Source organism: Dermacentor albipictus, chromosome 1 (assembly GCF_038994185.2).
Source record: "Dermacentor albipictus isolate Rhodes 1998 colony chromosome 1, USDA_Dalb.pri_finalv2, whole genome shotgun sequence".
In the NCBI taxonomy this organism is placed as follows: Eukaryota; Metazoa; Arthropoda; class Arachnida; order Ixodida; family Ixodidae; genus Dermacentor; species Dermacentor albipictus.
This window is the reverse complement of record NC_091821.1, coordinates 382,368,462-382,383,961: the sequence shown is the minus strand read 5'-3', so window position 1 is coordinate 382,383,961 and position 15,500 is coordinate 382,368,462. Positions and strand designations below refer to the sequence as shown.

Here is a 15,500-nt window from a genome sequence, read left to right as displayed (position 1 = left end):
ATAGCCAGACGATCACTTCCGAGGGCTACGTTAAGCCGATTTCTCTGCTTTTACAACACACGTTTTCGCTGTTTTAAGCAAATCCAGTTTAACCCAGATGATGGCCCTGCACTATCATAATGATGCCTTCAGTGTCGATGAAAACATTGCACGCTACTATTGAACGTCTTTATCTTTTGCAGCGCTAACCAGAGGACCTCTCACTACAAGTCTAATACCACTTTCTTCGCTCTCCCTCTCTCTCTGTCTTTCTCACTGTGTGTATGTCTGCTTCTCTCTCTCTTTCTCTCATACGCCGAGCTCCACATTCATATTGTTAAGCCGCGAAAGCTCGCGTGCGCTTGCAGGGTTGTAATAATGTAATAATTCTATCCCAATATTTTTCTTTCCAGGCTTGTTCAGTGGTCCAAGTGGTGTTCCACTCACGTTATCTATATAGATCGGCCGGTCGTGAGAGAGAGAAGAGAGAGAGAGAAGGGATGATGGAAAGGCAGGGAGGTTAACCAGACTGAGTCCAGTTTGCTACCCTACACGTGGGGAGGGGAATGGGGAGTGAAAGAGGAAGAGAGAGAACTTAGGTATAGGATGTCTATAGTCGGGCACTCAAGTCTGTTGCCCTCAGGTAGCGAAAAAGCACTCGAACTGCTTTCTGGGCCAATGAACTGTGAGGCCAGGCTCCCAAGATCTTTGCTTCCGTAAATGGCCTGTCATCCAGTCTATTAAGGCACACTGGAGAGTCTCACGTTGATTATCGAAGCGAGAACAGTGGCACAGAAGGTGACTGATGGTCTCTTCACACTTGTACTTAGCGCACATTGGTGAATCCGCCATTCCAATACGATAGCTGTAGGAGTTGGTGAATGCTACTCCTACCCACAGCCGACGCAGCAGTGTTGCGTCACGTCGTGGAAGGTTCGCTGGTAATTTAAGTTTCGATGATGGGTTGAGGCTGTATAAACAGCACTTAGAGTTCTGTGGTGTCTGCCAGTAACCTAACGTGATTGTACGAGCGAGACTGCGAAGCTCTCTTGCAGCGTCGACTCTGGATAAAAGTATAAGGAGTGTCGGTGAGCCAGCCTGGGCACGTCGGGCAGCGTCATCGGCGAGGTGATTACCAACGATGCCACAATGTCCCGGCAGCCACTGAAATATGATATCATGTCCTCTTTCAGATGCGTAATGGCAGGTTTCGTTGATTTGTAACACCAGTTGATCATAACTGCCATGTCGTAAACTTCGCAAGCTCTGGAGGGCTGCTTTCGAGTCACAAAATCTTGCCCATTTGTTGGGCGGTTCTTTTTCAATGTATTCGACAGCAGCGCGAAGAGCGGCCAGTGGCTCTCAAGCAGATCACATTAGAATTTCTGCATTGTTCATGCGCTAACCGAATTCATGTTTACACGGATGGTTCCGTCTCGGAAAATTCTACGGGCGCCGTTGTTCTACCATCTCAATCGGTCATCATCAAGTTTAAGACTGCATACCTAACGACATCTACAGGTTCTGGCCGGTCGTGAGCGGCCAATAATAATAAGGGGACGGAAAGACTATGGGGCGCTAAAGCAATTCCTATGTGCAAATGCGAGAGCATTACTTGTCACTGAGTCTGTCGCTGAATTATGTTGCTGAGTTTAGTGTAGCAGCAAAATGTTGCTGAGTTTGATGCTGCTGCGTTATGTTTCTGAGTGTAATGTTGCTTATGACGCTGCAACAACACATGACGACCGACCAGCCATATTGCGATCTCTCAATGGAGTTTTATATGGAGAGTTCTCATTACTCTAGTGTTTCACGCAGATTGCGTTGAGTGTTCCTTCTCGATGACACAACTTTCGAGCACGATGACACCACTTTGCCGAGCGGTGAGAGTACTTTTCCGAGTGGCACCACGGTGTTAACACTACATTTCTTCATCGAGTTCGTAGGCGAACTCCTCCTAGTAGTCTAGAGGGATGTCGTAGTCGCTCGTCGGGGTGAGTTGGGGGGCACAATGCCTCGCTGCAGCAGCTCGCTTGGCACGTTTCGCCTCGTCGCGATGGTCTCGTGCTTCGCCTACAGTGAACTTTGCGCCTTCGGTCATGCTTTGCTGTCTCGCCTGATGATTTAGACGCGATCGACTCCGGACGATGAAGACTCCATAGCGCCGACAGTGGCGCCACTCTTGTCACGCGCCATCTAGAGAATCGCCCGCCAGGCAGAGTCCTACTACGCGCACGGCCGCAAAGATATTCGTCAATGTCGCCTGTTTCAGCGGTGGCGCAATGCAATGGGCAGTGCTTAGCGCGCTCGGCTACGGAGTGGTAGCAGGATCTGTGGGGCAAGGGGCCGAATCCTCAGCATGGTCACCTTCTTTTTCTTTAAATGATGAAGATGACGTAATTTGTATGCCAACTTTCTGCCACGTTTCTGGCGGCGCCGGGGTCGCACAATGCGCTAAGTAACGCTCTCGCATAAATAGAGCCAAAGGAATTGAATGATCAGCATGCTGGTGCTAATCTTACGTCACCACTAAATATTCTGGGGACATCTAGAGCTTGTTTTTGGCTCTAAAGATTCTTTTTCCACTCACCTAGCTAACATTCGGACATATCTTTTCACGGCTACGCTGCTCCCGTGTTCAACGATTGCGGCTGTTCCGGCTGCTACCCGGCATTGCATCTGCCGAAATCAGCTAAACGACTGCGCGCAAGCACGTGGACAAGGAGTCCGTGTGCACGACTGTGCTCTTCTTGTCAACTGCTCCAGACCGACTGCTCGTACTCGCGTGTCATTGATTGGACTGTCGCTCGTGGTTCCCGGACTAATGACCATCGCAATCACTACAGCGCAATCGCAGTCGCCGCCGTCACCGCCGAAAGCTTTGAGGTTTCGCCCATAATAACCTGCTCCTTTCAGCTTTCGCTCACCTTCCTTCCTGTTATAGCCTCTTAAATTCCCCTGATATTTCTGTTCTCTTCACTCGCTTCTTTCTTTCCTGATCTCAGCAAGGCTTGAACGTGGGTGTGGGCCATACGCAGGAAAAAGTGGCTCCTAAACGGCTCATCTGGCTCCTAAACGAGCACTTCTTCGCCTCGGAAGAGGGCCATCGATTATGCACTGCTCCACCCAATCTGGGGTTTCCCTCTCCTCGTCGCCTCTTTTTGTTCACGCTGCATCTGTGAGCCCGCAGCCCACTGCTGTGGTTCAGTGGCCACGGAGTTCAGCTGCTGTGCCCGAGGTCCCGGGTTCGATACCAGACGGTGGCGGCGGCTGCATTTCTGATGGGGTTGGAATGCAAAAAAAAAAACGTTACACTTAGGTTCACGTTAAAGAACTCCAGGTAATCTAAATTATTCTACGGACACCCCGACAATGTCTCTCATAACCCGTAATTTCATAGGTTTGAGACATTGAACTCCGTGATTTGAATATAACCTTGAGCCTGCGTTCGCCAGGCGCCTTATTGCTATTTTGGCGATGACACGAGTTTTGTGTCGAATTGATGAGATGACTCAGATGCTCGACCTTGTTTGTTCTGCACGAGCCCAGTTTCATTCAACTCGTTTTAGTCAGTCATCGCGGTAACTCCTTATTTATTAGTACTTTTTTTAAATTTAGGCTGCTTCTTCTCGTGCAACGTCATATATGTTTCTCGTGTGATAAATAACTCACCTGGATGGCGTTAGGGTGTCGGTTCGTTTTACAGTGCTGACCTAAACAGGCGCTTCCAGGTTACGCTCTGCGTCTGTTTATTGGCATATATGCAATGCTTATTTAGCACTACAACAAGGTATCAGTTATGACGCAGCAAACCCATTCGCCAGTTACGTAATCGGTAAACAAATTACGCATACGGTGGCATTGACGTCACACATGAATCGAAAGTGAGAAAGCCAGGCCGACGGGAAGTGTTGGCGCACTGGCGTTCGCATGTGACCGCAGTGATGTTAGGGGGAGGGTTCATGCCTACGTTGGTAACATTTTTCAGACAAAGTCGCTACGTCGCTCAAAGCACCGTATTTTGAGCGCAAAGTCGCTGAGTGACGATGATGATGACTCTTCGTAATTTTGTCTCTATCTTTATTGTTGTAGTTTCTCCCAGACGTCCTTGTCATATTTTTTTTTTTAAACTGTGTCCATAAATTACCCCCGGCGCTGGCGAGTCGACGATAGGAGTGCTACAAAGGAGAAAGAATCGCCGATTGGGCTCAAACCGTATCCCAGTTCAGGACTGTGCTTTGCATAGAAGCTGTGATGATTAAACAAGCCTTCAGATGTTCGGAAAATCAAGGCGGGAAGCCTTTTGTGAAAAAATGAAAAGACTGAAAAGAATTATTAAAATACTCTTAACCGTCGCCGAGACTCCGAAAAGAGAAAGCTGTTAACGCGAATGAAAACAAGCTAAATTGGCAAATGTGTAAAGTTACCAACACTGGTCCAAACCACGTCCAGCACGTCTGATTACCGCTGACATTACAGATGGTGCGGCACCGATGGACGCTCAAATGTTCGCACGCAGCAGCGTTGGTGTCACAAGCCGAAGGGGCTGTGCTGGCGAAAAGAAGTAGCACGCACCCGCGGCTAGAGTGGCGGGATACCTCTGAACATCACCTAAGACTGCGTCCAAGTCGTGCAGTCCACTCGCCCGCTCCTGCATGGCCGACAGCACCAGAGTAGCAACTACCAATCTGCGTAAGAGTCGGAAGTTAATGTAGCCGGTAGCCCGAAAGTATTCTCATTGAAATGAAGGTGCGAGAGAACGAGTGAAAGTGTACCGAAAGTGTCGCAGGCAGAATTCGAGCCTCGTGGAGGCTTGCCTGATGGATCCGTCGTGTTACGGTGTGGGAGAGTTGATTGGGTGGGGAGAAGATATGCAAAGGTATCTTGGGGGAGAGGAGGAATCTCTGAGGCACTACACAATTCTTAGAGAAGAGATGGAGGTGGTACGGGATTTGTCTAAGATATATGTTGGAGATGCGGTAGCGAAAACAGTTCCTTCGTGCGTACGTGGGCTTGTGTTTGTGTGTGGGTTTTTAACTATCGCCTTACGAACTTTACCGCACATAATCTCATAGGAAACGCCATGTAACTACAAGCAAGATAAGTAACATACGGAGAAAAACAAAGCCACTTTTATCCACTTTAATTAGTGCAATATACACAGATATAAATAAAATCCAAGAAGCTATACATGGGGTGGCTACAGTAGAACTGCAATGCAGATGCATAGGTGAAAAAGAGGGAGACCGTTTACTATTACGAAAATTATTCCCTCCTGAAAAAACAAACTATTTCAGTGCTTTCGAATGCGTTTGTGTACGACAAGGTGGCTAAAGTATAGAAGAACTTGGGAGCCTCCAGAAAGTACATAGATTCACGGATTCCATTCTATGTACGCTATATACCGTATGCACACTTTGTGAAACGGTGACTATATGCATCACAAATTAATACTATGAGAGTCATGTACAATTTCCATCAGATGTGCACAGCCTGAGCGCGAAACACAAGTGACAAGTCCCAGACATACTAATATGTCTGGAACTTGTCACTTGTGAGTGTCATTGACCGCGTCTATACCCGGTGAATGACATTTGTATTCAAGACAAAAACTTGACAGTAAGCAAAGTTTTGTTTTGCTCATATGTTATCGATAAGTGTAAGCTCGCTTTGGAGGGTAGTGTCGCGCATCAGAGTGACCTAAAACACCAGAGGGCAACTCCATCCGTTTGTGTAGAGCCGAATCAACGGTTCTTCGCATGGCACCAAACTCGGTGGTAACAACAACCAAATTCAAGAAATAACTAACGCCACTCTGGCAGCGCACCAGAAGCTGTGATAGATGCTTACCAGGAAGAGAGCCTTCGCTGAGCGTATGCATCAAAATGACAATACACAAGAATTCGGGCTCTAATGACTACGCAAAAAAAAAGCTAAAGAAACGCGCGTATGACGCAACGAACGGAAGCGGATGTCACCAGATGCCTTCCGTTTCCGCTAAGACGCTAGTTTCCGTTAGATACGCCTTTTCTACTCGTATTTGTTTCTGTCAGAAACACAAAGTCCTCACTTCATCGTATTGCTACAAAGTCTGTGTGTACCCTTCCCCCTATGCTCGCTTTCCTTTTTCTTTCTTTTTCTTCAATATTCACGGTTGCTATTGTTAAAAGGCAATTGTGAGCTTTCATCGAATTTTTATCTTTCTTAAGGCTCGCCTGCAAAATAGACTGACGATTTCCATGACACATTTCCGCTTTTTCATTGGTTTACTTTTTTTACTCTACTGATAAGGCTACTTCTTGATGAATGTCCTTTATTTGCTCAGGCTACCGGAAAACGAAAGGGAAGAAGAGAAGCGACGTTTTTCAGTTCATTTGCTCTCCTTCGCCATTCGACATTTATTAGTCCTACTAGGCTCCTTTGCCAGCCGTCCACTATTTGTTCTCTCAATATTTTGATTGCTTCTAGTTTCATTCGTTCGAGAGAGAAATAGCTCGGCATTTATAGAGAGTTTATATACCTCTGAAAAAGAAAAGCTATACCCGTATTTGTGGAAGCATAGTAGCAAAGGTAAAGCGCATGCTTGATCTGTAAGGTTCCACCATTTACTGAGTTGTGCCCCATTTTATTTCCTATTGCTCGCCACTCCCACAAAATGAAAAGAAACAGTACTACGCAAAGAACAAAACATATATTCAAGAATATCTAACGGCAGGCAATGTTAAAACAGTCGTTTTAAGTTCTTGATTTCGATAACTTCAAAGCAGTTGAGACTTTTTAGGTTTCTGAATGAAGCCTTCAAGTAATGTGAGTCGTGCAATTCATAATATATTCCGGAGAGGTGATTTTGCTTTAAAATTTCGGTTAATTAGGCACACTGAGTTTCGATACTTATTACCCGACAAATTATTCAGATTGAGTCATACTGTGTTATCTACCTTAGAAACACTTTTTTGCTCCATGCGTATGTTTTCTCAAAACGGATTGCAACAAGCCGACGAATTTAGAACAATTGCCGGTATAAAAGCAATCCGATACGTGTTTAAGCAACCTGTGGATGAGAAATTCCAGTGTACAAGAAATTGAAGCAGAGAAGCGATATATGTGGTCACGTGTTTGGAAAAGACATTAGCTGAGGCAGAATATTGTGCCGGAGAGAAACGCGAATAGGGACATGGATGGAAGACAGGGGCTGATGACCCCTGTATTCGAGGCGTTTGGTCTAACAGTGAGTCAATTAGGGAGCTTTAGTTAATTAGAACCTACCTCCTGTCACGACTTCTCTCTTGTGTTGTCCAGACTTCGCTTCATGGGCCCCGGAAAACGACGTACTAATGACGTCGCGAAAGGATCCCGCACTAAAACGCCCTAACACAAGCTCCAGCCTGAAGTGAATGACCTGTCATCACACACCTTTACTCTCCGGTGCCGTTATTTCCGACGTAGCCTTCGAAGGAGCAGTGACCTCGTTATTGTCTACATTTTTAAGCTGCAGGACACCGTGTACTGCAAGAGTACAGATCGCGTTCCTTGTAGCTCTTTGTCCCAGCAAAGTCACTTACAATCAAGGCAAATGTTGAGCTGTACGCCTGCTTAGAATTCCCTGCCTTTCGGCTCTTGTTAGCCCGCAAATCCCACATGATTCACTGTCAGGACATATCCTGCGAAATACTGAGCTGCCAATGATCACGACGCTTGTTTTAGTACATTTTCCTTCGCTCACCTTTATCTTATCTCTTTTCTATGCTGTGGTACACTGTATCCTTAATGTTCTCCTGTCTGGGTTCAATTTAAAACATCATTCATCCATTCTCATCGTTGCTCACTTTTTTCTCCTTTAGCCATCGTCTCAATCAGATGGTTCTGGGTTATACACCAGCCCAGTTATCTCGGGAGACACCACTGTACAATCCATGAATACATGAACCATGGCCCATCCACATTGCAGCGCTGATTTCATATATTGACTGCGTATGAGATACTGATTACAAAAGCTGTCTTCTTTCTCTACATCTGTTTTTATTGCAAGAGCAATTATAAGGACACACCAACCACATTTTTGCCGTAGCCATCGCCATGACGTTCCGTATAAAGTTCAAGGGCGATCGATAACGCCGTCGCCGCGCGTCGTATGCTGTGTGTGCGAGTGAAAGCGCGCTGTGGAAGCCGACGAACGCGGCTCAATCTGGCGCGCGCGAAGAAAGCAAGCGGAGAGGAAACGCGCTGTCTTCCGTCGCGCGAGAGGCCGTGAGGGGATGGTATATAGGTAGGCAGGGAGAGACGGGGGGGGGGGGGGGCAGTGCGACGTTGTGCTCCAGCAGAAACTGAGCATTTCACGACCTGGCGCAAGGGGAACTGACGATCCTGGTTCAATCTCACGTGCCATATATGGAGGAAAGCGTATATGGAGGAAAGCGGGAAAGCAGTGCGGGAGGGGTGGGGGGGAGGGGGGAGGCGGCTTCGAAGTGCGTACTTGCACAGTCGCGCGCCGTATCTTGAAAGGGATCTGCAGACAGCCCATACTTTTGTGCGCGCTGTGTTCTGGCCACTCTTGAGTTGAAGCTATAGACCGCACGAAGGTCGCTTCGCTCGCTGCTGCTGCACTTGCTCACACCCGCGTTTTGACAGCGAGTGTCCATGCTCGTCGACTGCGATGTGTTCATGTTTGCTGGTGCGCGCTGAGAGCTTGCTTGTTAATTCAGTTAGTAAGCTAATGTTTCCAGGTTGATACGGCTGATAAAACTGCTATCATTACTTCGTATGGCTGTCCACTAATTTGCTATCGCAATCGATGCTTCGCCTTTCGGGCGAATGGCGACTTTTTATTTATACTTTCTTCTTAACCCCACGAAGCCGGGACATCATTCCGTGCGTCAAAGAAAATTAAAACAACTTGCTTACATTTATTTGTCTCCACGGAGAGTATATTGGTAGAAAGAAAACAGCGAAATGATAACTGAGTAGAAGTTCGTGAGTATAGTGAAAACTTAATTAGTATGTGATTTGCTGAACTATTCGGAACTTATCACTCCCTCCAGAGTATTAAAAACGCTAGTATGGGCTGTACATTGGGTTTATAGCACTGAATCAGAGTTTTCAGGCATGAAATTAGGCGTATCATAAATGATACGTCGGGCTTTGTGGGGTTAACCCCACAAAGCCCTACGCCCATAGACCCACACAAAGCCCCACAAAGCCGAGAATGTAAAGCCCGATTCCCGTTGCAAGTTATCGATTTGCGTAAACTTTAGTGCATGCACGCGATTGCTTATGTTTCCAGCATTCGACATGAATGCTTTGTTGTGTGCAGGATACACCTAGCCAACGCTCCGAAGTATGAGCGATGCCGATGAAGGATACACACATCGTATGCAGTTAAAGCACCGTCACGCTAATAGATCGTCACCACGGCATTCACACTGCAGCTGGCCAACACGGACCATGTCTGTTCGCGTTTTTCTGCCAGCGCCTGGACCATGCATCGTTTCTTTTTATCACTTGCTATCAGCCCAATCAAACCACCCAATGGAGAATAGCAAACGAAATGCCCTCAACTTTGTTGACATTGTCGTCTACGGTATCACGTACAACGAGCCGCTGAGGCCACCGCCCCTATCAATAATTCATTACGCGTTTCGCCAAGCTCCGCAAATTTTGAATAACCACTAAACAATCATACCTTCCGGTGCGACGCGAAAGTGTGCGTGCATGACTTTTTTTTATTAGTTAAATTTATGATTTTATTTCGATAAAATGTATGATCACGATAACACCTTGAATAGAACTTACGTCTATGGAACGTGCGCTGTGAAGCATGATTCTAAAAAAAACTAAGAGCAATTTGCGCTGTGAAATTTTCGGAGAACTAGACATAGTTCTCGAGCGGCGAATCTGAGGGCTACCCTGTGTTCAGATCGCACCTTTGAATGGCATCTTTTGCGAAGGCCTGTCACAGATTATTTTATTCATTCAGCTGCAGGATTGTGGCGTGAAGCTACATCACCCGCGCTCTGTCTTGCCTTGTGCGGGATACTTCCTGTGGTAATAACTTAGATGAAGAGTTAGAGTTACAGAGATAGATGTAAAAGATAATGCGCTGGAAGAACATTACAACTCAGATAATAAAAAATATTTTAATATTTCATTGGAGTCCAGCTGGCGTGACACTTGAAATGTTGTGTAGCCCACGTAATCAGATGGGCCACCCGTTACCAAGCCGTTCGTAAAAACGCCGACTTGCGATCTGTAAGAGGACTTGTTGGAAGCCTCTTAGAGTCCGCTACTTCACGAAGCTTCTAAGAACTGCTAACGGAGTCCTAATCCACAACCTCGTTGCCTAGGCAACGCTCCTAGGGCTTGTTTCACGCATGTGCAAACAAGAATATCCAAAAAGGAGGACGGAAGAATATGCACCCCTGTTGCACAATTGATGGAGTATCACACAAATCAGCTCTGGGTTCGGCTTCCATGGCGAGTAAGTTGTTTATTCTTCTACATTCATTTGCCTCTTCTTTTGCGGTTCATATCATCACTTTGGCAGCAGTGGCGGCGGAGCCGACATATTTACTTACGTTGACTGTCCTACACACAGGTTTTGCCTGCCTCGAGCCGCAACGACGTCGACTGCCACTTGGGGACTTCACGGCTGCGTCTGCGCAGGACTGTTCCCGTTTTGCCACATCATACCGTCTTCGGTTGGGTGGCATACGCGCTTACAGCTGACGTAGCTTCCCGAGTGGAATCAGCGCCCCCTGACCTTCAACTGGCACTGCCCCTGGCTATAAAGGACCTGCATCGTCTACCTGACCGGCACTTTGGCAGCAGTGGCGGCGGAGCCGACATATTTACTTACGTTGACTGTCCTACACACAGGTTTTGCCTGCCTCGAGCCGCAACGACGTCGACTGCCACTTGGGGACTTCACGGCTGCGTCTGCGCAGGACTGTTCCCGTTTTGCCACATCATACCGTCTTCGGTTGGGTGGCATACGCGCTTACAGCTGACGTAGCTTCCCGAGTGGAATCAGCGCCCCCTGACCTTCAACTGGCACTGCCCCTGGCTATAAAGGACCTGCATCGTCTACCTGACCGGCACTTTGGCAGCAGTGGCGGCGGAGCCGACATATTTACTTACGTTGACTGTCCTACACACAGGTTTGTGCGGAATCTTTTATGTTTCCTTTTCTTACTTACTCCGTCACTGCTGCCAAACGTGAAGTGTAAATGTCCGGTACTAGGGTGATGCCTGAACTAACCAAGTTCCTAAAAGATATTCGGCAAGAAGTGCGTGACATGCGAAGCGCTATTGAAAAAGAACTCCGAAAGGAATTCAAAGATATGAAACATTCTATTGATTTCTTCAGCACCCAGTTTGACGCAATGACGACACGGTGTGCTGCAATTGAAAAAGAAAACGCTTCCTTAAAAAAGGAAAACACTGCTTTGACAGCCAAATGTCAGGAACTTGTAGGGCAAGTGTCTGGCCTTGAGGAGAGGGTGACAACCCAGGAACAATACTCAAGAAACAGAAACGTTGAAATTAAGGGTGTGCCATTCACTGAAAATGAGAATCTCTTTGCAGTAGTAGCGAAGCTCGGCAGCCTGGTCAATGAGCCTATCTGTGACGCAGACGTCGATGTTTGTCACCGTGTGCCGCGGAAAGACGGTGGCTGTCCGAATATTGTCGTTCAGTTTCGTTCGCGTTCAAAGCGTGATGGGCTCATTGAAAAGGCGCGAAAGAGGCGCATATCCGCCACTGAATTCGGTCAATCCGGTCATGCTTCTATTTTCGTGAATGAGCACCTGTGCCCAACACTAAAGAAGCTTCTTGGGCAAGTTGTTGCGCGAAAGAAAGACAAACAGTGGAAGTACGCGTGGACTCGGGATGGCAAAATTTTCGCGCGGAAAACTGACACGTCACGGGCACTACGCATATCTGCAATTCAAGACCTGAATAAAATGGAGTAAGAACTTGCTAGTGTGCATCGGACGTCGTCCTTACTGCAGCAGTTAAACATGGCTGAAAGACTGTTCACACCAACTGACGTTGGTAAAATATTTTCTAAGAGAAGTAAGTGCACGTCCTTTTTACATTTAAACACGCAATCTGCACGCAATAAGGACGATGATCTTAACGCATTGCTGTCTTATTTTGGTTTTTTATTTGACATTGTCATGCTGTGCGAAACATGGTATCGCAACGAAGAAGTGTTGCAAATATCAGACTATGTCTCTCATTATCTGAATCGCTGCAATAAAAAAGGCGGCGGTGTCCTGTTGCTAACAAGGACTAACTTGCATTGCGAATTGTTGAAAGACTTTACTCAAATTACTGCTGACTTTGAAATTTTGACTGTTCTTCATGGCCGAAGCATTTTTTCTGTGGTATATCGCCCACCGGGAGGGAATGTGGTTAATTTTCTTAAATACATCGACAACCTGCTATCCTGGGTTAACGATAACGACTACAGTTTAGTTTTGGGTGGTGATATTAATATTAACATGTTACACGATAGCCCACTTCGCAGAGACACATTGCGGGTACTTGAATCAAATGCTTGCATTAATACAATTACTGCTCCTACTCGTGTTCAAGGTGACTGCCAAAGTTTACTCGATGTTTTCATTACGAATTTTGACACACAAAACATTGAATCGGGCGTAATCACTGCTCACGTTAGTGACCACTTGCCTATCTTTCTACTTGTTAATTCACCTGTGTTGCCCTCACGTCTTTTTAAAGATCAACACTTCACATTTCAGGATATTAACCCATTCACACTTGAGAAATTTCGCAACGAAATATTGCGCATAAACTGGCAAGACGTGTATAACGAAAAAGACTGTGACAAAGCGTACGAGTTGTTTTTATCATTTTTTCAGAGCGCTTACAGAAACTCGTTCAAACGCAAAACAAAAAAAGCCAGAAAAGCAAGGAAACCTTGGATTACTGACAGTACGTTGAAGTTGATCAAACAAAAAGATGCTCTTTTCAAGCAATTCTTAGCCACAAGGAATGCAACAGATTTATCAGAGTTCAAAAAATTCCGGAATAAAGTTAATAGTACTCTAAGGGCAGCAAAAGCGCAATATTTCGAGAAATTATTTAATCAAGAAACTATAATGCGAACCGATATCACCTGGAAAAAACTAAACAGTTTACTTCGTGTAAACAATCAGCCAGAGAATGCAGAAGAGTTAGAAATAAAAAATCAGCCAACATCAGGCACGGCATTGGCTGACGCTTTTAACAATCACTTTGTATCGCTGGTGAATAGTTCCTACGATCCTCGTTGCACAGAATACGTAAAACCAAAAGTCGTCGAAAGTGCATTCCTAAGCCCCACTAACACTCATGAAATCTACAGCACGTTTCTCAGTCTTCGAAATAGCAAAAGTTGCGATATTGATGATTTGCAGATTCGCCCAGCTAAGCATGTTCTAGACCTAATCTGTCCTGTCTTAGAGCACGTGTACAATCTTTCATTGGCGAATAGTATATTTCCTCGGCGCATGCAAATAGCGAAGGTAACAGCACTTTTCAAATCTGGCGACAGAAACGACCTCTCAAATTATAGGCCGATATCGATCCTGCCTATTTTTTCTAAATGTCTTGAGAAATTGATTAATACCAGAGTAACCTCTTTTTGTAAAAAGCACAATATAATTACAGATTACCAGTATGGGTTTAGAAAAGGTTGTTCAACAGAAATAGCTTTACTGATGCAAAAAGAGATAATTTTGCGAGGCTTTGAAGACAATTTACTTACTCTCGGTGTCTTTATTGATTTTTCAAAGGCTTTTGACACCCTTAACCACGACACTCTACTAACAAAACTTGACATTTATGGCTTTAGGGGAACCTTCCTGAACTTAATTAGAAGTTATTTGCAGTACAGGTACCAGACCGTTGTCGTAGGTAACAACTGTTCAAAAAATTTGCCTATATTCGCTGGAGTTCCTCAAGGAAGCATACTAGGACCACTATTGTTTAACCTGTATATAAATGACATAACTAATATCAATACCAACGCCCAATTTGTTATCTATGCCGACGACACTAGTTTGTTCATAACTTCTAAGGACGTCAAAGAATTGCTATGTGTTGCTAATGATACACTAGCCCAAATAAACAAGTGGAGCTTATTCAACTCATTAACTATTAATACTACCAAAACAAAAGGCGTGCTTTTCCAGCCAAAAAACAAGAGGCACAGTATTGACGGACATCTAAAAATAGGTACTTCTTTCATAAACATAGTACCATCGGTTAAAAGCTTAGGTGTCATATTCCAAGAGAATATGCTGTGGAATGACCATGTCAACATTATTGCTAACAAACTTGCACGAGTTGTTGGAATACTAATAAGATTACGCTTTCTTTTACCACTAAGAGTGAAGCTCCTACTTTATAATTCTCTTTTCTTATCTCATGTTAACTATTGTCACCTCGTATGGGGCAACACGACTAGCAGTAACATCAACATTCTATATTTATTGCAAAAGAAAGCCATCCGTGCAATTTCAAACTCTTCATTCGATGCGCATACTGATCCTCTTTTTTGTCAATTAGATATAGCGCCGATAAAATCGGTCTACAATACAATTTTGCTGAAACGCTTTTTTACAGAAAGAAAAGGTAGCACTCATTTTCTTACGCACTTGTCAAGGCTAACACTAAATACAAGCAGTTTCAGTACACGTCACAGAGAAACTTGGCATATTCCGCACTCAAGAACTAACTACGGGAATCAAATGCTGCGCCATGAACTACCATCTCTACTTAACTCTTTTCATTAATTACCCTACTTATTATCATTTCAATTGGATGGCCACACTTGCCATTCATATTGGCATTCACATGAATGCTTAGTGTTTTTCTTTGTGTTTTGTTATGATGTATACGTATTCTAAGCTGTAATTGCACAGTGACCTATTTAGTTTTTGTATTTCTGTGAATGTTACCCGTGAACGAGAAGGGATTCATGTCTGCATTTTGTTGTTTTCCTGTTCGTGTTTTTCGTAACCTGTATGACAATATTATTTCTGCACTCATGTCAATTTTTTCGCCGCAGTGCGAAATAACTTTGTATAAGTAGTCGCATTTATCCCCATATTGTTTATATTTTTTATTGTTCATCTTGTATTTGTGCACGCATTGCTACGTGATGCCAAAGAAACCAATAAGGGACACAGACCTAGTCAAGCCGATTTTATGGCTTTTTGTCTGTGCCCCTGCTATCTGTACGTTGTATAGATGCAAATAAAGTTCAAAGTTCAAAAGGAACACCGTACAATGCTACAGCGAATGCTTTTAAATACTCTTTCTTTCCGCGCACAATAATTCAATGGAATTTACTCGCGACTGATCTACTAGCCAGCATTGGTGCCTTTGACAAAATTGCTTATTGACATTTGCCGATTTATTGTTTCCTGTTCCTGCTACGTGTCATTCTTTAAATATTGTGGTTACTGCAATGTAATTTGTTGTCCTTTCTTTTTTTGTTGTTATGGTTGTTGTCT

General features: G+C 44.9%; 1 long non-coding RNA gene across 4 annotated transcripts in view; it reads left to right on the top strand.

Moving 5' to 3' along the window:
* The window catches only part of LOC135900342 (uncharacterized), a 205,018-nt gene that overhangs the window by 171,867 nt on the left and 17,651 nt on the right, over nt 1-15,500 (top strand). For 2 of the 4 annotated variants that reach the window (XR_011511376.1, XR_010563850.2), the window contains one exon: nt 10,320-10,453. The exons of 1 other annotated variant lie outside the window; for it this stretch is intronic. This is a non-coding gene — a long non-coding RNA (uncharacterized lncRNA). Of the gene's footprint in view, nt 1-10,319; nt 10,454-15,500 lie in introns of those variants that run through there. One more of the 4 variants, XR_010563847.2, reaches the window with a different exon arrangement.